This window comes from Centropristis striata, chromosome 18, assembly GCF_030273125.1.
Source record: "Centropristis striata isolate RG_2023a ecotype Rhode Island chromosome 18, C.striata_1.0, whole genome shotgun sequence".
Lineage (NCBI taxonomy): Eukaryota > Metazoa > Chordata > Actinopteri > Perciformes > Serranidae > Centropristis > Centropristis striata.
The window spans coordinates 24,459,831-24,483,951 of record NC_081534.1 but is presented as its reverse complement, the minus strand read 5'-3'; the positions used below and the strand labels follow the sequence as shown (position 1 = coordinate 24,483,951).

The following is a 24,121-nucleotide window of genomic DNA, read 5'->3' as shown; positions in this document are numbered from 1 at the left end:
AAGATTAAAAGCATGAGCGTACACTTGTGCCTCTCTCTCTTTTCTTCATTACCTGGCGTATGTGTATGCTTGGTAAATAGACACACATCTCTGACTATCGGAGACTCCTGACTCTATGTTCCATGAATAACACACGAGTGAAGTTAATAAAAACTAATTTAATTCAGAATTGTAGAATAGAAAATTATATCATACTGTATTGTTAAAAAAACAAAAACACATTTTTTAGATAGATTGTAATAATTATGGTCCAAAATTATGTGAAATTGTATATTTTAAATTGAAACATTTTTTTTCTTGGCTAAGGACCTTCAAATGCCCCACTAATGCACTTCAATCTCCCATAAATTCAGGAAAAACACTGACATCCAATTCCAACAAGAATCAATGCATTTATTTTTCCAGTGTGGATAATAGTGTACTATCTAGATAGTACACTAGCTTTGTTTACATGCCTACATGACTCAGTAGTAGGGCTTGGCAGTAAGGAGTAAATCAAATATCATGGTATTTTTGACCAAATATTTCTGTTGATGTTGTGACAATATTGTTATCATTGGTGCTTTCACAAAATATTTACATAATGAGATTTTTGTTGGATAATCATCAGTAATGTGGATTTAATGACTAAGTGGGTTAGGGAAAACAGAGAGGAGCCCTACTCAGTAGATGGTAAAAAGATTACCAACTAGAAGGACTTGTAGTCGAAATCCCATTGAAGATACTTCTCCAAGTGTCAGGGGAAATGTAGTGGGGTGAAACAAGAGGCAAGAGTGTTTATGGTGCCTTGGCTGTACCATGGCTACTCCTGCCACTGCTGTTGTTTATTGTGTGAATGCTAGTAAAGAAAAGACCCAGAAAAGAAAAAAAACAACAAAAAACAGCATGTTTTTGTTGTCAGGCTGTTGTGGGCAGGAGTTTTATGAGCTTTGAGGCCAGGGATGTGGTAGCTGTGATTTATAGCTTTCATTATCAAGGTTTTACCACACTGTTGGTTCCCAATAGACACCAAACAGACCTACACATACACTTGAGATCACTGTGGAGGCTTGTACTCTGTCAGATGGTGGTGAGACAGAGGTGCTGAACAGTTAAAATTTCCTAAGATGCAGTTTTGACCACAAGGATTAAATGTTAATGCTGCTCCAGGTCTCTATCAGGAAGTGACACACACATATACACGTGGCTACACACAGATACACACACTTCTTTGGCTACCTGAATCTTTGATATTTGTGCTTTTCCTGTGCTCACCGTGAAGTGCAGACAAGGGGGAAAGTGGAGAGAAGGGAAAGGTTTTTCCAGTTGAACTTGTGAACTCAAGTTGAGACTCTACACTTCCCTCCCTCTTTTAAATTTTCTTTTCTGTCTCACTTTATCTTTTTTATATTTCTATCTGTAGCACTCTCTTGGCTGCTTAACCCATCTTTTTACTCTGATTTAGCTTGTTTTTCTGGATAACACTCTATTCTTCCTCCCCTTTTCTCTTGCTTGAGGATCCTGGTGTGATTTACAGTCGTAGCAGAGGATCTGCTACTTTGGTCATGCTTTTCTTCCTTGCCACATTTTGTCAATTCCCTTCTGTGCACAGATGATTCCCAGGCTTCTTCAGACACACAGACTTTCTGCTTTCTCCTCTGTCCTTACTTCTAACCATCTTTTTGGCCTGATAGCAGTGACACTTGGCTAAAAAAGCAACCACATCGCCGCCATGGTAATTAAACTCCTCAATACTTTTTTGATTAACATTAATTCTCTCAATCGGCTCATAGTGTTTTGAATCTAAGTTGCATTGCCACTCACACGTAAGCAGTCATGGCACACACACTTCTGATGACTATAACAACGATGATAGTAAATTGGAGGCTTTTGTGGCCATTGGGTGAACTCCTCCTGGCAAGTCAGGAATAGCTTGGCCCGTCAAAGCTCACTGGCCGTCGGTGCAAGCAAACACTCACGCCAGGTTTCGCTGAATAGCAGCAACAGCAGCTAAAAGCAGGCCTAATCCAGGCTCCGCTCTGAAGAAGGTTTAACCGACAAATAGATTTGATACAGCGGCTTCGCCAGCCTGTATCCCTGTTTTCTGAAGGGCTGAAGAGTGTGGGAGAGGAAAACTCAAGCTTATGTCCCCATGACTGAGGAATGTGAATAGCAGGCAGCTGAGACTTGATAGAGAGCTGTGGCCAAAACAATAAAGATAGGTTTAGAATGGGCAGAAAGTGAGGATAGGTGGCAAAGGAACAAAGCTGCTTATGCTGGCTTGAAGTGGCTTTGAAATGGCTTTGAAATGGAATCCACAGAATTTGAGTTTCTGCAAGTTCCCTGAGCATCCCCGTACACCTTCATGGGGTTTTATAGACTCCACTTCTTCTCTCGCCCTATGTAACACATCGCACCCCACACTTTGACTCATTCCTACAATTTTGGTCATTCTTTTAGTATTGGGTGTGAGGTTGGTATTTTTATGGGCTATTAAAAAAAGGTGTTGATTTTATATCAGAGCATTGCAGTTTTTCTTTTCAGTGTCTCGGCATGTGTTAAGCATTGCCAGCTGAAGATTAGAGCCCGGGCTTAGATAGAGTGGGTTACATAAGAAGTACTTAAAAGGTGCTAATTATTCATCCAGGTTAAATGCTTCTACTCAACTAAACAGAAAGTGAGAGCCCAATGGTGCACGTGGCAACACTTAAAGTTGTATATTTTAAGAAATGGGCTACAACGGCATTTTTTTTGCTAGCATATTTTGGTCGCACCTAATTCATAACAATGGAATTCTTTGTGAAAGAATACAAAAGCAAGTAGTCAAGATCATTAATTCTCCCATGACTGTATAACAAGAGACAGAGGCTTTCATTGGTCTTCATAATCAGACCAAGAAAGGAAAAAGTATGTCATTGTGAAGAAGGTTATTTCCAGACTCTCATGTCATCTATCTCTTCCTCTGAGCCTCTGACAGCATTCTTTTGAAAAGACTGGTATGGTGAAATTATGACGCACCCTGGCAACCAGAAAGTAGCACCAGAAAGTGAAGAGTTGAGCCAAATTAGCTTTATCTGAATGAAGAAACCGAACCCTAATACAGCTATATTGTAAGTTTTTACAACTGTTGTGTCTTTTAATGTCCACATTGCCTAAAGGTTTTGCAATAAAATAGCATTAAAAAACAACACATCTTATCTGCAGCATCCATGCTGTTTACATATTAATACTAAAAGCTCAAGACACAGAAGTTGGACCTCCTAATACAGTAAACGGGACCATAAATGGACACTTCGTTGGAGGTCTGTGCTCTCCAAGTGCAGTTCTAGTTTAAACTTTAATATATGTGTTTTGTAGGAACAACTGGACAGAGCTGCACAGATACAGGGTAGAACAGATGTAAAGTATTAAGAGACAGAATACTGCACTGTTGGTTTTGGTCTTTTCATGGGGTTTGTTGACATTAAGAAAAATATTAAACAATGCCAACTTTATCCCTTAAAACAAATGTAGAGAGAAAGTGGGATCAAATCCCTTTGAATTTTTTGGTGTTTCCAGTGTGGTTCCCAATAAGGATTTGATCCTCAACGGGGAGTCAGCTCCCAGTCAGCTACCATCAGTAGCTGACTGGGAAGAGAACTAGCTCCCCTAAATCCTCTGCTGCGTTCTTGTGCGTCCTGCCAGACATCTGGACGTTGTCTCTTTTACGACCTGCAACTTGAGCTAATGCTCTGTCTGAATCCAGTTTACCACAGCATGATTTGTATTGTCAAGCTGTCTCCTAAAAATCGTGGCCAAAGTACACATTCTTCTTAATCACAGCTTTTTCTTGGGTCATACTGGGTTTGTTTTATGGCTAATGGATGGAACATGCTTCAAATCTGCAGTGAGAATGCATTATAGGAGGAAACTCAACAGTTGGTCTTGTAAACTTTACATTTATGAATTTTTTGCAGATTGAATTTGACATTTGGTTCTTGACTTTTTACCAGATGGACATGATCTCTAAATCCAAGGAAATTTGTAGCTGGGAGGTCAGAATTTGTTTGAAAATCAAAAAGCTGATGTTGAAAACTGACTTTCAAGGAGTCCTCACATTTCAAAGGACTTTTAGATCCATCTGTCCATCTTTTGTGATGTTGTTTTAATTTTAAAGTTACAGTAAGCTGCCCTTTGCCTTGCTGCAGCGGCCGGTGTAAAAGCATCTGGAGAAGCTTGTGGCTTTGGCCTAAGACGTGAACTACCCTGCCAGCCCACACGATGGCTTTACCAGCTCTGACCTGTTTTGCCCTCCTCTTTTTTTCTTCTTTCTTTATTTCTCTCTGCTCTCCAAAACCTGCATCTCCTTCTCATTTCTCTGTCATCCATCTGCCCTCTCTCTGAAACCCTTTTGCTTTCTCCAATACAGCAGTCACAGTATTGGTCATAGATGCAGCTCAATGTACTTCCCCGGCCAAGCTTTATTGGATTATGCATTTTCTTTTAAAGCTCTGGTTCCATTGCATTCCTAAGAATAAAGGATTGTGTACAGTTAGTAATTCAGATATCATATTAACTTCGATTTGAATTATTTTTAGGTTGCGTCGCTAGTTCCAACCAGCTCATACAGTTTTTCATATATCTGTAATATGTTTTTTGACCTCTAAGCTGTCAAAACTGAAGTCTTTAGTTTAGTATTTAACTCCCCTGTGCCATTTGAATGCACAGACTGAAGCCAAACTTTATAAATGTGTTGAAACCGAGCTCACAATCATTAACTAGTAACATTAACAGAGCATGACTAATGGACAAGTTCCTGTGAGCGTGTGGCCTTGCGAAGCCAATCGAAGAGCGGCCATGCAGCAGCAGTCGCCACCAGTGTCCCTGTGGAGAAGTGGTGGGGTGGAACAAAAGGTTGCCCACTTAGTTACTGGACTGTATGTCTCATTCAAGTTTGTATGCTCATTACTCATGCGTGTTTTCCTATTATCTCCTCAAAAATGTGGGTGATTAATGTGTAAACTGTTGGCCACTTTCTAAACATTAATCAACCCCTAGAATTTTCAGCCAGATACTGAAAAAGGAGTTCTGTAACAGGGCTAAAGAAGGCTATGGTAGCCCAGATTTAGATGCGCACATCTGCCAAGCAGGGAAAGATGAATGGAGAGTTTGAGATGCAGACAGAGGTTTGGTGTAAAGTTGACTCATGCTTGGGCTATGTGTGTCTTTTCATCAACTAAGCGGCTGTGGAAAGTGCTAGGAAGTGTGTGTACTGAGCAACTGTGTACATGTGTTCCAGTTTGCATAGAGTAGAAGGTTCCCCCCAGATTGACATGGGTAGACCATTAGCAAGCCTCATTAGGCTGAATGCCAGCATGCAGAAACAGACTACGGAGAGGTCCAAGGTCCAGGTTAGCAGTCTGTACTAATAGCTTGGCATATAGAGAGATGGTAATGAAGCTGACTTTTTTAGTCACGCAAGATACAAATGGGTTTGGAGAGTAAATCGGACTCTGTTTGCAGTAGAGGATTTGACTATGATAAAAATGTTTTGTTGATTATGAAAGGAAGTCAGGGAAAGAATAAATGCATTTTTTACCAGCTCAAAATTGTGCTGATCTTGTAATGCTGCTTTTAATTAGATACAAAGTTGGTTTTAAATTTCAACCATTATTTTTTGTTGGCAGTTCGAAACAGTATATTATTGGAAGCACATTTACACAAGTAGAATATTGTTCTTAATTGCATGGTTCTCTGCAGCATAATACAGATAGGGATGTGCTGCCTTAGCTAACATCAACATAAGTTATTACACTTTTTCCCTAAATGATATGTTATAATTTTATATCAGACAATAAAAGCCACATATTTAATAACTGTTTATGCCATCCTTTAGTGACTAAACTGATCACATGATGGGATTTGTCAGTGTTTGTCTTGAGTCATCCAAGCAGATGACAGGAAGTGATTGATCATATGTTTATGTCACTGCCTTGGCGACTTGGGGATGCCATGGTGAGGAAATGTTCCCACTGGCCAATAAACTTGTGCTCACACTGGTGTTACCCATTATGCTCAAAGTCTGCAGAGCACTCACTTTAGAGCTTCCTCTTACTTTAAATAAAATGAAAGAGGAACAGGCGATGTGGCTGGGGCTGCACCTTATTGTTTGTTTTCTCATTTGGATGCGGATGAAATTATTGGAACTAAATGTGAAATTCAAGTGTGATCTAATCTCCGTTATGAGGCAATGAAGATGATACGCTGCATGTTATCTTGATTTCAGATCTTATTTCAGACTTCAGTGTTCACCTGTTCCTTTTTGTAAAAAAAATATTATGCCAGTTTGTGTTAATACTACGTAGCTGAGTCATTTTTCCGTATATATGGATTAGTCTTTGGCAGAGGTGGTTCAATTAAGCTCTCAATCACATCAAGTCAAGCCTTACAGATTGTGTTTGTCAGATCTGTCAAACCATGGTACCATGAGTCGGGGCTAACAAGTTAATTACTGGATTGGTGATATCTGGTGGGAAGCTGAATGTTAAAGTTGGTTGTCATGAGGACAAATCACAAGTCAAATCAAATGAATTCACAGGACCACACAGATGGAACTCATATCAAGTCTGCAGAGTCGGCAGCTGCTGCTGCACCAGTTCTCCAGGAAATCCAGCCAACCTCCACAGAGAGGAAATGAAATGTGTGTGTTGGTGTGTGTATGTGTTTAAAAACAATTGCCAGATGACTAGTTTGAGCTGTGAATACACTGGACACCTCACTCTTATTTACTTTTGTCACCAACTGTAATGGTTAGCATGCAGGTTTTAAGCACATTTTATGATTTTTACTTTGCACACACATCCACACAAGCTGCATATGAGCATGATAAATGTAGCTCACTTATGTATCTACTGTAATAAATAACATTTATTAAGCTCTGAAAATGAATGCTCGTGCTTCATTGAGTCTTGTTAGAGTACCTCTGTTGGTCCTTGAACTTGGATTACCTCTACCGTTTTGAGAGACTCCATTAAAGTTGGCACTGATATGTTTTCCCAGAGGCTTTTTAAGCTGATTCTAATAAGCTGAAAGATTTTGTGTCACCTTGCAAAAGATAGGGATGTGGTCCATCTTTTGCAGGGATGGGCAGGATGTCCCCATCAGCCATTTCTACAATTTAAAATAGATTAAAATACAGGCAGTCATTAAGTTATGCACACTTTTCCGTCCTGGGTCACAGTTCAGAATTTGCATCCTAAAAAGGAAAGCCAAGGCTCTTGTTGTTGTCTCTGTCTCTGTCCTCTTTTTTTCTCATTGGGACTCTGTTATGAAACAGGTCATTGTTCTTCTCAGGGGGATTTTGCTTTTTAGATAAGAGTATTAAATAAAACTAGTCTCCAAGGAGGAGCTATCACTGAAACTAAAGCCGAATTCTGACTTTTTAGTGATATTATCATTTTCCTCAAGTCTAAACCTGTCCAATATGTTCTGGTATGCACAGTATTTGACTGTTAGTATTATAATTTAAGTTGTGTATTTAGGCAATACAGTTGGTCCAGAGAGCCAGTGCCTTGTCTTGAGCCAGTGTTCTGTTTCTCCTCGAGCTGAAGTCATTATTTGATTAATTGATTAACCCTTGTTGTAAGCCACATAGAAGTGTATTCATCGCCTGAAAGCTCGGAAACTGGAGAATAATTTGGGATGCAGCTCAAAACTGTGTGTTTAAATATGGTCAAACATTCCTCCAAAAGAAACACAATTTTTGACGATTGGATGATGAGCACTTATGTTCTTGAAACTGCTTAGAAACCCTCTTATTGTCAATATACCGAGGAAAGCCCTAAATCCTCTGAACGCCCTAAGTCTCTGGTTAGTGGTCATGAAGTTTCATGAAACTGTGATTATCCTAGAGGTCACAACAGGTCATTTTATACAGTGTGGTCAAGCTTCAAAATATGGTCCTCACTACAATAAAATGCTACTTTGGAGACGAACATCATCACACATGAATAAAGTTGGGCTCATTTAATCCACAAGAGTCTTTCCAGTGATATCCAATTTATACAATTCCAAGACTGTTTAATACACCTTCTCTGAGAGTAGGTGAAAATAACATAGGATCAGCAAGTGGCCATGTCTGTAAAAAGGATAATCAAGGGTATCCATAGAACCCAGTTTCATTCAGATATCTTGAGGTCGGAGGTCAAGGGACCCTTTTGAATGTCGCCTTGTCAGTTTTTTTCACTCGCAAAACTCAAATCTAACTTTGGAGCTAACTTAAGCCCCTTACATACAACCTTATTTAGTTTGCTTGTGTTGGTGCTAATACTGAGCGTGCTACAACCTGTTAATGACAATAACTTTTTCCGGAATCGCCACTTTTCAGATGATGTTTAATCATTAGTTTACCTGCTAAAGTTGGCACTCTCCAAACTACTTCCTAAAAACTTTTAAGTTCATAAGCTTTTTCAAAGTTTTTTGGATAGGATGTGAATGAAAGATTAACCTTACAATGTGACTGCTGAAGTTGACGTGATGAAGACGTATGACTAGAGTCAAACTAACAACAAAAACACTCAGTCCACTGATATGACCTGCTGCCAGGGTCATTTATCATTCATCAGCGTGGGCTCATAATGAGAACGTGTTTCCTGAATGTTTACTGCTCTTTGACAAAAAAAAAAATATATATATATTAAGATGCGTGAACATCGCTACTTTAGCCAATCTGTGAATGTTGCCATCCTCAGTGTCAAAAGTCAGAGTTACTCACCGGTGCGGCCAAATAATTTAATCAAATTTTCTCTCTCTTATGCAGTGAAATGCTCACAGTCTCCTCATTAACGAAAGCAGCAGTGCAACACTAGCTGACAGAGGTGGACAGTCCAGTTCAGGAAAGAAAGGACCAGAATTTGTTCAGCTCTATTTTAGCCAACACAGATCCTTCTGATGCAGATTCTGGACATCTATTTATATCATTCTGTGTTTTAAAAAGTACCCGTCTCTCTTTTTAGGATCAACTGAGAAAGCTTCCGACTGTGTCATCTTCACTTCACTGACCTGGACAAGACTCTGGGATCATCAGTGAGTATCCAGCTTTCTCAGTTGGGTTTGAGGTTTTTGTTCAGTTTGAGTTAAATTCTGGTGTGCTTATTTTTCCCCCCCAAAAAAGCTTTTTGAAATTAATAACCCACGTATTACAGGGCTATTACAGGAAAAATAACCCAAATTTTAGTCTGTGTCATTGCTGCCACCCTTGGTGAAAAATGCTGATGATAGATATTTGGCAACCATTACATTTTAGCAACAGGCTTCCCTTTGTACATCCTCTCTTGAAAGAATGATCAGCCTTTATTCTTATCTCCATGCTGTTTCTTTATCCATTCATTCCTTTCTTGGGTGTTATTTGTTTTACATGACATTTTAAAAAAAACATTTTCATCAAACCACCTGTGGCTCTGCATACGCCTGCGTGCCCAGTGATGTAATGGCACATCTAAAAAGTGACCTCCCAAAAGTATCCAATCCAATCCAATCCAATCCCCTTTATTTATATAGCACAATTTTAGCAAACACAAGGTTTCCAAAGTGCTGCACAAACAATAAATACATAACACAATACAAAGAGATGTAGTAAACAATAGATCAGTAAGATGCAATAAATTAAAAATGGGATAAAAATAAATAAAATAAAATATAAAATGTACTGCCCGCACAAAAAATATGCATGAATACAATAAAAACAAAAAATCATAAAATCAACATAAAATCAACATAAAATCAACACTCTACGTGGTGTTAAAAGCCAACGAGTAATCAAAACGCCATTGTTGTTTTCTGTTAAGGATTGCATTCTGCCTCATTCCCATACTTTATGGAGGATTTATTCCATTGTATACCTCTGGGCTTGTGTTAAACAGACAAAGGCACACAAGTTATACCAAACATGTTGTTACGATCGTCCACAGTCAAAATAAAAGAGATTTCCCAACGCTAAAAAGTTAATGCTGCTTACTTACAAGATATGGAGATAAACTATGTAGACACTTGACAGATGGTATGTCTAGCAACTGTGATGTAGTTCAGTTGGGTGGCCAAAATGCCAAAGGATAATGTTCTGGTTTTCTTATACTATAAATAATACAAGACAGACTTATATTATTATATTTTATTATATTATTATTTATTTAAAACTTTGGGAAAAATATAGATTGTAAAAACGAGGAGTAATCTGCTGTGAGATAAAACATGGTGAGTAGGCGGTCCTTATCTATGAGACTGAAACAGCATGTTTTGTTCCAGTAAATTCTCTCTCTCTCTCTCTGTCTCTCTCTCTCTGTCTCTCTCTCTCAGTCTCTCTCTCTCTCTCTCTCTCTCTCTCTCTCTCTCTCTCTCTCTCTCTCTCTCTCTCTCTCTCTGTGTCTCTCTCTGTCTCTCTCTCTCTCTCTCTCTCTCTGTCTCTCTCTCTCTCTCTCTCTCTCTCTCTCTCTCTCTCTCTCTCTCTGTGTTTCTTTACCTCTCTCGCTTCGTTTTCTTTCTCTCTCACCTCCTCCTCCAGCCAGCAATGCTGCTCTCCTCCCCTCCCACACACACACATAGACACATAGATACAGACTCTACTATGTTCACACAAGTATAAAGGAGGGAGGGGGAGAAAGACTAGGAATGAGAGATGTGTGTGTGTGCGCAGAATGAAAGAAAAACACGCCAGGGAAGAGAGACAGAGATGATAATAGAAAGTGGAAGAAGGGAATAAAATGAGATCAAACAAGTAAAAAAAATATGAAGTGCTTGAGTGCTTTTTATTAAGAGCTACCAGGGTCCAAAACTAACACCAGTGGTCAGTAACGTCAGCGGATAATTTAGGAGGTAGTCCCTCAGTCTTTTCTCGGGATATAATGTTTTTGCAAACAGTGGTATCTATTGCATTGATTGTGCAACCCTGTTTATGTACTTAATTTGAATGTCAAGGATGTACAATACCTACAATCTGTATTCCGTCTTTCACAATGGCCTGCTATATGTCCACCAAGGCCCATTAAGAGAAGTCTGAATGGAAATGGACTCTCTTTGTGTGGAGCACTCCCTTCCTGTCATATGTTTGCCCTGGTTTTCCAGGTTTTGTTCCGCTTCTAGTAAATGCCGCGCTGCCTTCACTTAGTGTCCGTGGTTGTATTACATGTGTTTGCATGCGGCGACACTGTACTTTGAGGATTTATCTCATTATGGACGTTTCCCTCGGTACTGCCTCTGCAGGCTGTGTTTTTATGAGATGGATGGATGGATGGATGTATGGATGAGAGTGAGAGAGTAGTTGACTCGATGGACTCACTACTCACTTTCTGTATCCATCTCTCTCTCTTTCCCACTTTCAGTCTCAGCATCTCATCTCCTCCCACATGCTCTCACATTGAGTGAGGAATCAATCCTTCTCACTTCCATTATCTCTCTCTCTCTATCTCTATCGCTCTTCTGCCACTTCATTCTGGCCATTCTCTACCAATCGAATCAGCTTGCTGTGGGCACAAATGAGCGCGTGTCTCTCCAGTCCCACAGCAATCATACCACGTCCTCATTAGGTCTATTCTAGTGGCCCGCCTTATCCTGCTTCATCCCTTTTCCCCTATAATTGGGCGAAATCCTCTGCCTACCTGTCAGCAGGAGCTCCAATACAAATGCTGCAATTTATTCCTTACTGCCACAGGGTCTATTAGCACTGTGTAGGTTTTGACAATGGCCTCAGAGTTACCTTGGGTCACTGCTGTCTATTGTAAGTTTCAGTAAATGGGTTCATCCTGTGGAGTCCAGTATAATTCAAACCACTGCCACCTTTTCTGCCCTACGAATGATGGATGCAGTGCAGACAGACGGAGAGAAGAATAAAATAATTTCTTCCAAGGCTTTCTAGGTCAAAGATGTTTAGGCTCGTTATTGCTAGGTTTTTTCCCATCATGACTAATGTTAAAGATGTGGGTTGCTTGTTTGGAGTGGCTCTACAGATCACCATGTGCTCTCTCCAATATGTTTTGAGTACGGCTGGGCGTATATCTAGCCTGATATAGGTCATTTTCATATCTCAATAACGGTACATATCTCGGTATAGCATGCTTTCTGGTAATTCATAAAAAGTCTATATAAAATAACCACATGGTAGAGCCTTTATTTGCAAGCATGTGAATTAAATACTACTTAAATACCCCACAATTATGTTTATTTATTTTAATCAATTGAGGGAAACCACAAAGCAGATCACAACCCACAAACCCCCCTCCCCCAACCCTTCTTGAATTAAATACTTGATAAATAAGAACGGATTATTTTCCCATTTTATTAAGAACTCTGAGTATATACAGTTGAAACCAGAAGTTTACATACACTATATAAAAAGACACATATGCTTTTTTTCTCACTGTCTGACATGAAATCAGCCAATCACTTTTCCTGTTTTAGGTCCGTTAGGATTACCAAAATTATTTATATTTGCTAAATGCCAGAATAATGAGAGAAGGATTTTTTTAGACAATTTTACTTTCTATTACTTTCTTCAAAGTCAGAAGTTTACATACACTAACATTATTATGCCTTTAAACAATTTGGGAAAGCCCAGATGATGCTGTCATGTCTTTGGAAGCTTTGGAAGAAAAATCCTGCTACTATTAAAGTAGCAAATGCATTATTCTTTCAGCAACCCATGAGAAGTGAGCACAAAAGAAGAAATAAAAACAGGAAATATTTGAATAATGAATAAAAAAAAAAACCTTCTCCTCTACAGTTGTTTTGGTTTTGTGCTACTGGCAGAGCTATAAATTATAACTGGTTTGTGTTGCAGTAAAACCTGCACAGCATGTAAATCCAGACTTTGTGGTAATAGTGGCTGATCCTGAAACGGCCGCTGCTTTACTACCATGTTTATTTATATTGATGTCACATACAAGTGCTTCACAATAGAAGGCAGAAGCAGTAGTAAAAATACAGACACAGTACTAAAGTAATAGTAAAGACAAGTGATGTGTGATGTCCAAGACTAAAGTCTAGGGAACCCCTTTTTAACTAAAGTAAATCCTACTTGCTTTCAGCTTTTTTATTAATGCAATATGAGCACATAACAGTCTACAGTAACAACAACTTACAGGAATTAAACAAAAGCTGGTATGTAAATGTTGGCAGCAGTTAGAAGGGACAACCTAAAACCTTGATCAAAGAGTCTGTAAACGGGCTTGTAGTTAATCCTCTCTGAGTTGCAGTAGTGTAATTTGCAAGTAGTGGCAGCTGGCAGGTAGTCTTAATGGAAAACATGTAAAAACAGCAAAGTATTGTTAACACACCCTAATACTTAAGCCGATAATCTGCTGTTTATCGAGCTATTGTAGAACCAGTTTGTAAGTGGTTTTTGTTTTTTCTTGAAAGTCTTCCTTTACCTCAGACTTCAGTCATGAGTGTGACTCGCTCACCCATTCCCTGTCTGACCTGTCACTTCCTCAGGGGAAGCAGGAAGTGGCTGAGATGTGTTTCCTGTTGGAATGTGAGACCGCAGAGGCTCGCACAGCCCCGCGTTGGAAAGCAACAAGAAGGAATAGGGTTGCGTTACAGCCACGTGTATTAAGCTTTTACTTTACCTACAACTTACTGCAAGTTATTAACTGCCAGTTTAATTTTAGTCTAATTCAAGTTTTTTGTTTTTGCCCCCTCTGATAAAAATGCATCCATTTACTATAATATCCCTTTTTTATGAGTAGGGTCTCTCCTATAATTTAGCATAGGACTGATTGTGATCCACTTGTCCAAAAGCCATATTAGCAGCCTATAGGACATTGTCAAACTCTCACCCAAACAGTTCTTAAAATAAAAAAGTTCTCCAGGTTGTTACACAAATACAATAAAACTGAAATGAATTGCAATTTATCCCACTTTGTCGAAGGCTGTTCCTCCACAGTTTATTTTGGACTTGCAGGTGTTACAAATTGCCAGCTTTATGTCTCCTTCACTTACACTGAAGGTGTGTGTGTGTGTTTGTCTGTGTGTCTGTGTGAATGTGTGTCTGTGTGTCTGTGTGTGTGTGGTGTGTGTGTGACACAAAACCATTATGAGGCATGTATGTAAATCTGACCGGCCAAAAATTAGACATTTTAGACTGGTCGACTGGTCGCCTGTAATGGCCAATCAGCTGACACCTGACCAGTTTCAACTGGTTGCCGATCGATCTGTGTATCCACAAGACAAATGCTTTTTATTGTGGCTATGGGGCTGAAATAGAGAGAAAAAGATGCATTTCTAGACTGAATCTCTTTAATGTACATGAACTCAGCTCAGGTCGGAATCTGAAGGATTCCTCTGTGACTTCATTCATAATTCCTTTCCTCACTTGTCATTTCCATGCGTGTCATTTCTCCACTGCTGTCCATGTATCTGACTATCTGTCTCCCCTCCTGTCTTGTTGCATAGAAGCCCCACATACACAAGTATTGAAGAGTGAGCTGCTTTCAGTGCTCAGTCCCACTCACTCCTCTCCTTACTGCAGTGCTGTTCAGCCCACGCAGAGCAGCGCCATTTTGGAAATCTGCAGCTCTTTTCTGATAGCTGTAATCCAGGGCTTTCTCTCTGTGGCTTAAGAAGTCACCTGCGCTAAGAGGCAATGGATAACAAGACATCCTCATTTACTTCTCAGTCATAATTCATATGAATGAAAATTCCCCCTGTGTTACCAGTGAAAGGTGGAACTTTGCACTACAGAAATGTAAGAAATATTGAGATTTACTTGCTGCTGGGGAGCATCTATAATCATCTACATTTCTGTTTTGTCCCTGCTTTTTTCCCTCCATCTGTGAACTTTTGTGTACCAGTATTTCATGATGCATCAAACAGGTTTTTTTTTGTAAAATAGCAGTCTGCATTTGCTTATATATAGTTGTTAATTTGCACATAGAATAGTCCTTGTATGAAATCATATAATTTAAGTATGACAAAAATACTGCGGCCTGTTAGCAGGATTTTATTTACTCTTTAGATCTTTTGATGACAGGGCTGCAGTTGGGTTTGCTCTCTCACTTACTCTGTCCCTTGCAGTTGTGTTCTCTTCTCCCGTTTCTTTTATTCCAAAAATGTTCCTTTCTTAAACTCCCTACTCTTTAATTCATTTAATTTCTGGCATATCTCTCCTCCATCCTCTCTCTCAACGCCTTCTCTTCACTCCCTTTCTTTATCTCTCTACAGTACATCAGCCCCGAGCCACCATGTTAATTACACCACAGTTCTTTTTCTCCATTATTCACCACTCTGCTATTTCCGTCACCCTCGCTGCTGCGCCTGCTTTTGCTATGTTGCCAGCATTTTGCTGGGGTCTGCAGTGGCTGCTGAAATGAGGAGGGGGCGTGTGCTGGTGCCCAATTCAACAACAAATGGCTGTTTAGCGTCATCTGATTGGCACAGATTAGAGGGCTCTTGGTGGTGGTGCGGAGGTGGCATTTGCAGAGGACCAGGCGCATTCATTGCTGCTGTCTGAGCGCAGCTGAGTGAGCCATTTGTCTAGAATCTGTTTTACTATTTTAATGACATTTTGCTCTGTTAAAGATAATTAAGTGGATGAAGACAGATTAATGGGTTAGAGTTTTCATTTAAGGTCAGATTTCACCTGATTATTTTTTTAACAATGCCACTTCACTGCTGAGGTCAGACCAGCCTACGGATAGATACAACAGTCCTGACAAGCAGAAATGAGAAAAAAAATATTCTTTCATGCAATTATCTGCTACACAGTTTGGCATTGATGCACAAAATGTCCTTATTGCAATTCCCCAAGACTATTTTTATATAAGCTAACAACTTTTATAGACTTTGTGGAGGAAGATTTAATAAGTGAACATGACAAATGTGAGAAAAGATACTGATATCATGATTTAACTAGATAACATAAGGAGCACATGGCACCAACCATGTAATGCAAGCTTGTGTGGAAGTGACTTTAATAATACTCCAATGTTAGGCTAAATTAAAGTGAGGGAAAAACTGACATTGCCTTTTTCAAAGTGGTCGCTTGACCTCTGACCTCAAGATATCTGAATAATCAACCTGATTGCTGCAACAACTTATGAGACATAGTATATACTAAAACTCCCATGCTGATGCTTAAGCCCTTTTACATTTTTACAGTTGATTTAACTGGTTCTAGTGTTATTAGAGTTATTTAGGATTTATGACTGGAACAACTTGACACACAGTGCTGAGCTGCATCAAAAATGAATCTTCAGGTTCTCAACTTTCTGATGATTTAACACTATGTATGCTGCCCAAAACACACTTAATTAAATTGTAACTTTTATTTTTTTCAATATCTCATATCTAGTATCACACCAATACCAATAAAGTACTGAATTAGTGTACAACTACCACACACTACTGCCAAATCCCTCAGAGTCTGAGCAGCCTGAACAGCAGCCTTCAAACTTGATGCCTGCAGCTCGGCCAGTTGCTTATTTTTAGGCACAGAGGAGCTATGGTAAATGGATTGGAACCTCTCAGATAAGACCCTTGTTCAGTCTCTCTCTGTGTGTCTGAGTGCATGTGTGTGTTCTCCATTGCTGACTTATTTATTGTCTTGTGGAGAAGCCCACCAGTGAACAAGGTGTGACTGCACACATTTCACAGTGAATGTCAGCAAGTGCCAAGGTGTTTCAGAGAAGGAAACACATGCATGTTGGGCTTGCAGTGCAGAGCTTTAAATTCGTTTTACCTCAGATTAGCCCATTAACCTTATGCTACTACTTTTTAGTGCATTTTGGGATAAGTTTAGATTTTGCAGTTAAAGCTAGTGCAATAATCTGTGATATTATATAATAAATGTTATATTAAAGATCAATCACACTTGATCTCTGATTTCAAACAGTAGTGATCTGTATTGTAGTCAGTTTATAGAAGTAGCAGTAAGATTTAACACTGTAAGAATGTATGTAGCAAGAGTTATAGTGGAAATACAGATACTCTCAACTTGAATTGAAAATCCAAACATACAGCTGTTTAACAAGTCAGTCAGGGAAATGCAGAGTAAGAACAACACGCCAACCTCAAATCAAAACAAATAAAACATGTTTCCTCAGAATAATTAAGCAGCAGGCACTATGAAGTAGGCTCCCTTTTGCCAGTTTAATAATGAGATGCTTCATACCTGCAGTTTCATTAAAATTAGACAAGTGGAGCAGCAATTATAACTTTCAATGTTTGAAAATTGGAGTTTAATAACGCTCCAGTCAGACCAATTATAGTACTGCTTAAGCCAAAACGTTGTATAAATGCTTGTCACCCCTCCAGTTTTTAGGAGAATCAGACCAATAATTTAAAACTCACATTTTAGTCAAGACAATTTTTTTGGCAAGGATTTTTAATACCCACTGGTTTTGTGGTGCAGGAATTGTTTGAACTTGTGTTATGTCTCATCGGTCCATTTAGCAGCCACCTGTCCTTCTCGTGAATGGTTGGACAAACTGAACTGAATGTGCTTCATTTTGATGTTGTTTTTTCAGCAAAAAGGACCTAGTGAACAATCCATGTATTGTAAAATCACGGCTTCAGATGCTGAAACAATTTAATGTAATTTATGCCTTGTTTCCACTGCATGGTTTGACTCCAATCAACTCACTTTTGCAGGTGCTTTTCCCCACTGCTTGTAGTACCCCCTTCAGTGTAGGTTGGATTCTCAGCTAATTGCCCTAGTGACACAGTGTGAAACTGCCATGACATCATCTTCAACGTGATTTGAGGAAAGCCTTGGCGTACCATGACGTGGAATTTGATCAAAAAGGACCTTACAGCCACCAGTGGAACATGTTTGTTCTACATCTGAGCAGTAAAATGCTCTATGGTCAAATCTACTGTGTTGGCAATATGATTGGAAAAAGCAATAGAGGCACCCTGAGGAGAACATGCTTAGTCCTACATGTGAATATGTTGTTGGCTAAAAATGAAAAGCGGCATCTCTAACATGCATACATCAAAGATCTTGGAATGCTAATGACAGTTTGAATTATGAGGTAATATTGTCACTATTATCCGTCTGTAAATAACAGATCAGCCTGTACCTATCTACCAACCAAACCCCATCCCTCCCAAAAACCTCTTTGCTTGCCATCAATAATAAATCCCACCGTCTCGAGGCCAATTGGTTGTACAACCTGATTCATCAGAGCTCACGCGACCCAGATACCTCTTGTGAGAATGGTTTAAAGCCAAAGTCAACGTGAATACTTCAGTTAATCATTAGAGTGTGGTGTGGATACTTAAAAGTTGAGTTTGATGGTGATTGAACCGGCTCTGCCAAAACAACAAAAACAAATTGTAAGCTCCACAAAGGTAGTATGTAATGCATTCTTATTGGACTGGATTGCTGGACATTAGGGGTGTGCCATATCGTATCGTTCACGATTATACCGGTATATTTTTTTTATGGGTAAAAAAAATGCATATCATGATATTGGCAACATTCCTACTTCTTGACGTAGTGGTGTAAGGATTTCCCATTAATGACCTAGAGTGTGGCGGCCTGCTATAGTCTCACGTGCTGCGCTAACGTCACATTTGAAACTACTGAAAGTATATCCACACTATTCATAATATCAAGTTATTTTGCGTTTTATCTCTGCTCAGCAGAGTGTCTGTCACTCGACCCGCACCTCTCCATCCTCCTCCAAGACATGCGCACGCATTCACACATTTTAACACACGCACTGAATTCAGCAAGCTGCCGTGCCTACCTACATCTGCATCTGCGCCAATCTAAACACTAACAACCTGTCCGGGCCTGTTAGAGGTCCCAACGGTCTAAACACACTGTTGCATTATGCCGTTCGTTAGCCGCGAGCTAACATTGGCTAACAATTAAAGTTGTTTTAATCACAAAAAGCTACTATTACTTCCTGTCGCTAAACAATGCAGCTTTCAAAATAAAAGTACAGAATCCACCACAGAATTGACAAGAAGACTGTCAAAATAAGATGCCTTAAATAAAACATAGAAGAACCCTTATTCTCCTTTACAATAATTATTTAAATTAGGCAATGATTAAGATCAGTGTATATGATGGAATAGTGGCATTAGAATGTGTTAGAGGCACCAAATTTGGACTTTTATGAAAAAAATGTCTCTAGTCCACACAGTCTGGCTGCTCCATGTCCTAGTGGAAAGCCCTGTTGACTGTGAAAATGTTATCTGAGGTGTTTGCTCACATTTAGCTCTCAAAATGGATGAGATTGATCACATTGTACTATAAAATGTACAAAATGTTCTCCCGGGGGGGGACTCCGGACCCCCTAGATGGTTAATTTTATTATTTGCTAATACTCAAGAGTCAAGAGTACATTTTTTGTATTTGGCAACTGTTGAGATTTGCAATTTACACTACATTTAGATTTATGATTAATTTTTATGTATTCATACAGACTAAAAAACTTTTTTTCTATATATTTTTCAGTATTTTTTAATAATGTCAAGTATATCGTTAACGCAAAAATACTCTGAAAATAACTGAAATAACGTGATAATCTTTTAGGGCCATATCGCCCACCCCTACTGGACATGTTTCCCTATCAATACTGTATTTGGTAAATGACATATGCTTGTATTTGTTTTGTCCTGTATATGTATAATGAATAGAAAAATGTCTTGTTGCATCATGGAGGTACAGAGGAGCCTGAGTGTTGGACCCCTGAGACACCGTTGTTTTATGTAAGGGGGTTGAGACCGGCATTGTTGTGTTACTGTGGAAATGGTTTGTGGCTTTGATTAACCTGCTTTGCTGAGAAAAACAGAAGCCATGTGATGTTGTGGCAATCTACCTCTTCCTGTATAGATTTTCTTTATGCTGCTCCTATAAGGTCAACAAAATACACCACATAGTCTAACTTTGTTGTCTGTGAAAATGTTTTTTTGTTTGTTATTTCAAAGGCCCTTTTAAGAGCCGGCATTGTTGGTATAAATGCCATAGCATTGGGTGTTTGTTGCGTAAATCTATACATGTACTGTATCCGACCAGATCAAATAAACATTAAATGAAAAGGAATTCTCATTGTACCCCTACTGGTATATTATTAGCCAGTGTTTTTCTGCTGTTTTGCTGTGGGAACAAACATCGACACACGCATGCTTGCACGTCAGGGGTGTAGGAAGGCCATAGCTATTTGTGTCATTGTTGCACACTGTGGACCTGAAACACAAAGTGGCACTTATCCTTAGTCACCCTCTCCTCTAAATCCATGTCCTGCTTTTTTTCCGCCTCCATTTCCTGTCACTCCTATCTCTTCTATTCCCCGTAGAAAAAGGCATCATCATAGCTGTTAATCCAGAGGGAGGGGGGGTTTGAAAAGTGTGTTTGCAAGTTCACTGACATGTGACACTGAAAAGTATTGGAAATGGTACATTCATAAGCTAACAAGCATGCAAGGAAAAAATAGTTTTTTTAGGTCAGGGCAGATATATTTAAAACTAAATACATGGGAGACACTGAAAGTTTGTTATTATGATATTTACAACTTGCATTTATGGGGTCTGTTTTTCCAGGAATTTAGTCTGCACTCACAATAACCGGTGTAAAATATTAATATTAAAACAATTCTCAGTATAATTCAATACATTTTGTGAGCTCCGGAAAACAATAAAATAAACAAATAACATAGTATTCTGCATGCAGTCAGGATTTATTGCATTTAATGTTAGATAAGCCTGCCTTAGATCAAACCAGGTGTACCTAATAAAATGGGAACTGAGTGTTTTGTTCATGGAGAAAGCATGAAATGCAATGCAATTTGGCAATTTAATTTGACAACATAAAATAACAATGAAATCCAAAGGAAACATAAGAAGTTATAAAAACAGTTATTATTTGCTGTGACTTCATCACTGGTGCTTCACTCACCTGAGGTAAATTTGACTGCCACCATTTGATGGATATTAATGCTTCTTCACATCTCTTTTGATTCTAAAATAGAATAAACTTCATTTTCCAAGATTTAACAATTTGAGGTTGATCCTAGCATTCAACTTTTGTCTTTTATTCTTTTCATATTTGTAGGTGCTTTGTGTTTACAAGAGATCCAGACGCCCACAGTCAAAGGAGAGCTGTTTTTTCTCATCAAGGCCGGGTAAAAATGTTTTACATTTTCATTAAGAATGTGCCAGCTTTGGTGAAATGCAAGAAAGAGGAACTCAATAAATCACGAGTCACTATCAAACTAAAGTGTCAATGAAGAAGTTAGTTAATTATATGGAAATTAGATTTTCCACATTTGTGACTAATTGCTTCAAAAACTCGTTTGTCTAACCTGAAAGTCAAAATCTGCTGTTAAAATAGAGGTGTGAGACAGAGAAAAGGCTAAACCTTGAACTGCAACTCACTGGTGCAGAGCATTCTGTGCCCCTGGCCATTACTGACTGTTGTCTAAGGTATTCAAAATGAAAGTTTATGACATTAAATCTTTTGTTAGTGACTGTTTGGTATGAAGGAGCATTTTTAAGGTCTTATTAAAGTGACATTTAAACTGCAAAGAGTTTCATATTCTTATACAAAACCTTTTAGTGACCTGGAACCACAGCAAAATTCTCTATTTTATCTGGGGCTTACATGGTAAGCCACCGTACCACAGTCATATAAGCACACCTGGAGGTTTGCAAAGAAGTAACCAGCCTTCCTTCCTTCCCTTTATCCTCTTTTGACAAATGTTATATGTGGAAATATGACATTTTTTAAATATAAGACGTTGGATAACAGCCATAAATGTAATAAATAGGTTTAGAATAGAGTCTGACAGATGCATCAGTTGACAGATATTATGGGCCGATATTGGCCTATGAAAGGCATATTGTCATCAGTGTATATGATGTTCAATATGTGCTGTTATGAAAACTTTTGTGTTAGCTAATTATTTAAAAAAAAAAAAATCAGCAATTGACTGGAACTGAACAGAAATTATGATTATTTAGCTATTTATTTGATTCCTATTTATTCTTTATTTTCTAAGTTATCATTTGTAGAATTGGCTGACAATGTTCTGCATTATTTGTATAATGTAAAACAATGTTAAATATTATTTAATAAAGTTTTATGTATGAGAAAGTAACTCTCTGGGTACATTTGCAGAGTGAGGAAAAATCAGTGCACAAACCACATAAAGGTCTATTTTCATTCCAGCTCAAAAAAATTACTATGTTAGCCACCATATTGGTTATCTATTAATTTTACCCCTCTAAAATTAGTATCAGCATCAGCCTCAAAAATCCCATATCATGCTCTAGTTTAAAACAGCTGTAAGGCTCAGTGGTGCATGTAGTTTATAGCCCCAGTGATGTTGTACTCTATATCATCAGTATCCATGGAAATCCTCTTGTCCAATCAAATGACTTGGTCAGAACTAACTGTTCTGCTATTAAGTGATAGCTGCTTATTGTAACCATCGTTATACACGCACGAACAAACACAGACTCCTCTCTCTTCACTCGGTCAAATTTCTATGCTCATCTCTGCTTCCATTGCCATTCTGTGATAGCCGGGGATAGGGGAGTGTTCGCCGTAGAACGCCTTCGCAATTTCACACTCGAGAGAAAAAGACAACATCGGCAGACTTCAGAGCTCCCCAAAAGCCCCTTTTACATTTCAGTGAGCCAGAGAGGAGACCCCACCCCACCGCCGAGCTCTGCAGAGGGAGAAAAAAAACAGCAAGGCACGTTTATCTTTCCACACAATTACAATTTCACTTTGAAATGCTCTGAGCTGAAACTCCAACACATTGGACTGCCTGCTGCCTGGCAACTTTCAAAGAGAATAATGTTTGATTTATTTTTTCTCTCTCCTTATCTTCCCTCTGTGTCTTGGCCTGCCATTTCCTCATCTACACTCAGACAAGCGGAGATGAAAAGCTGTTTGGCTTTCAAATGGCTGTGTAACGTTTAAGAACACCAGGCCACTACTATTACATTTTTGACAGACGAGAGGCTTAAAACACCTGCTGTTCATTCAAATTGCTTGTTTTGGGGATGTCATGGGTTCAGAGCCGTCATTGCTGATGTAATTGTGAACAACAGCTGGAAAATCTGTAGCTATCATGAATTCTTTCTGTATATAGCTTATACTAGTGCAGTGGCGTTAGGGGCAGGGGCCATTGGTGTGTGTGCCCATTCAGAATGATAACTGTTTTTTTGGTTTCAGTATTGCTGCATACCTATTTGTGATGGATCAATTACATGTTCCATGGACTTGCGCTCATCCGTTCGACTCAATGTTCCACTCCCTTGGGTCCTCAGCAACGGGCCGGCCAAGTGTAAAGTCGTTTTGATTACAGATCTTGGGGAATGCTAAGGACGAACTTGCATACATGTGACAGAAATACGTCTTTTGTAGGTCTATAATTCCGCAACAATGCCACCTATTGGCGAAGTAGCACCACATTTGTCATGGTCACTGAGATATCATATCATAATGTGCTGGCAATAGCACAAATCGTTCGGGAGACATGACATATTTGGTTTTACTAACCCTTTGCAGAGCCATTGGGCAAATTTTGAGGGCCAGCTTTAGTTAAACTGAAAACTTTTGTACCAAGTTTGGTGACAATTGCTCAAAATGTATAGAGTAGTGGGGGCACAAAAAACATTTGGGCACAATTGCAAATGATGGAAAATCAATCTAGATGCAAATGTACGTGGATAGAGATGGATTCCTGCAAAAAAAAAAATCTGAGACTTATGATACAGAAGATACAGGCCAAAAAGTTTCATTGTTATAGCACCACTATATGGCCATATTGCACCAAATAAAAATAAAAAAAGCACTTCCTTGTGTCCCCCACAGTACACCCTCCAAAGTGTGAAGATCTGATGAATGATTCTTGAGATAGGCGAAAGACACACTCACACACTCACTCACAGAGATTCAATGAAGTTTGGATGTGACCGAATAGTTTGATGCTTTCCCATCTGCACACAAAGTTTAAACCAACAGAAAACTGTGACACTTATGCCACAGAGCCTGGGAAAGATGACTAGGGTGAGAAAATAATAATGTGATGCAACATTCCTCATCATCTGGGCCCATTGTTTGTGTGTAAGAGTGTGTGAGACAGAGAAAGAGACACACTGGCTGAGTCATTATCTGGAATTTTTCCATGTTTTTTTGGTCTTAAGGCTCTTT

The 24,121-nt window shown here is 39.0% G+C and overlaps 1 protein-coding gene across 5 annotated transcripts in view; it reads left to right on the top strand.

The window, feature by feature from the left end:
- sipa1l1 (signal-induced proliferation-associated 1 like 1) overlaps nt 1–24,121 on the top strand; it is an 88,903-nt gene that overhangs the window by 17,162 nt on the left and 47,620 nt on the right. For 3 of the 5 annotated variants that reach the window (XM_059355779.1, XM_059355776.1, XM_059355778.1), the window contains 2 exons: nt 8,973–9,042; nt 21,011–21,080. The gene's annotated coding sequence lies outside the window, so the exon portion shown is untranslated. The remainder of the gene's footprint in view (nt 1–8,972; nt 9,043–21,010; nt 21,081–24,121) is intronic. The other 2 variants (XM_059355780.1, XM_059355777.1) reach the window with 1 other exon arrangement.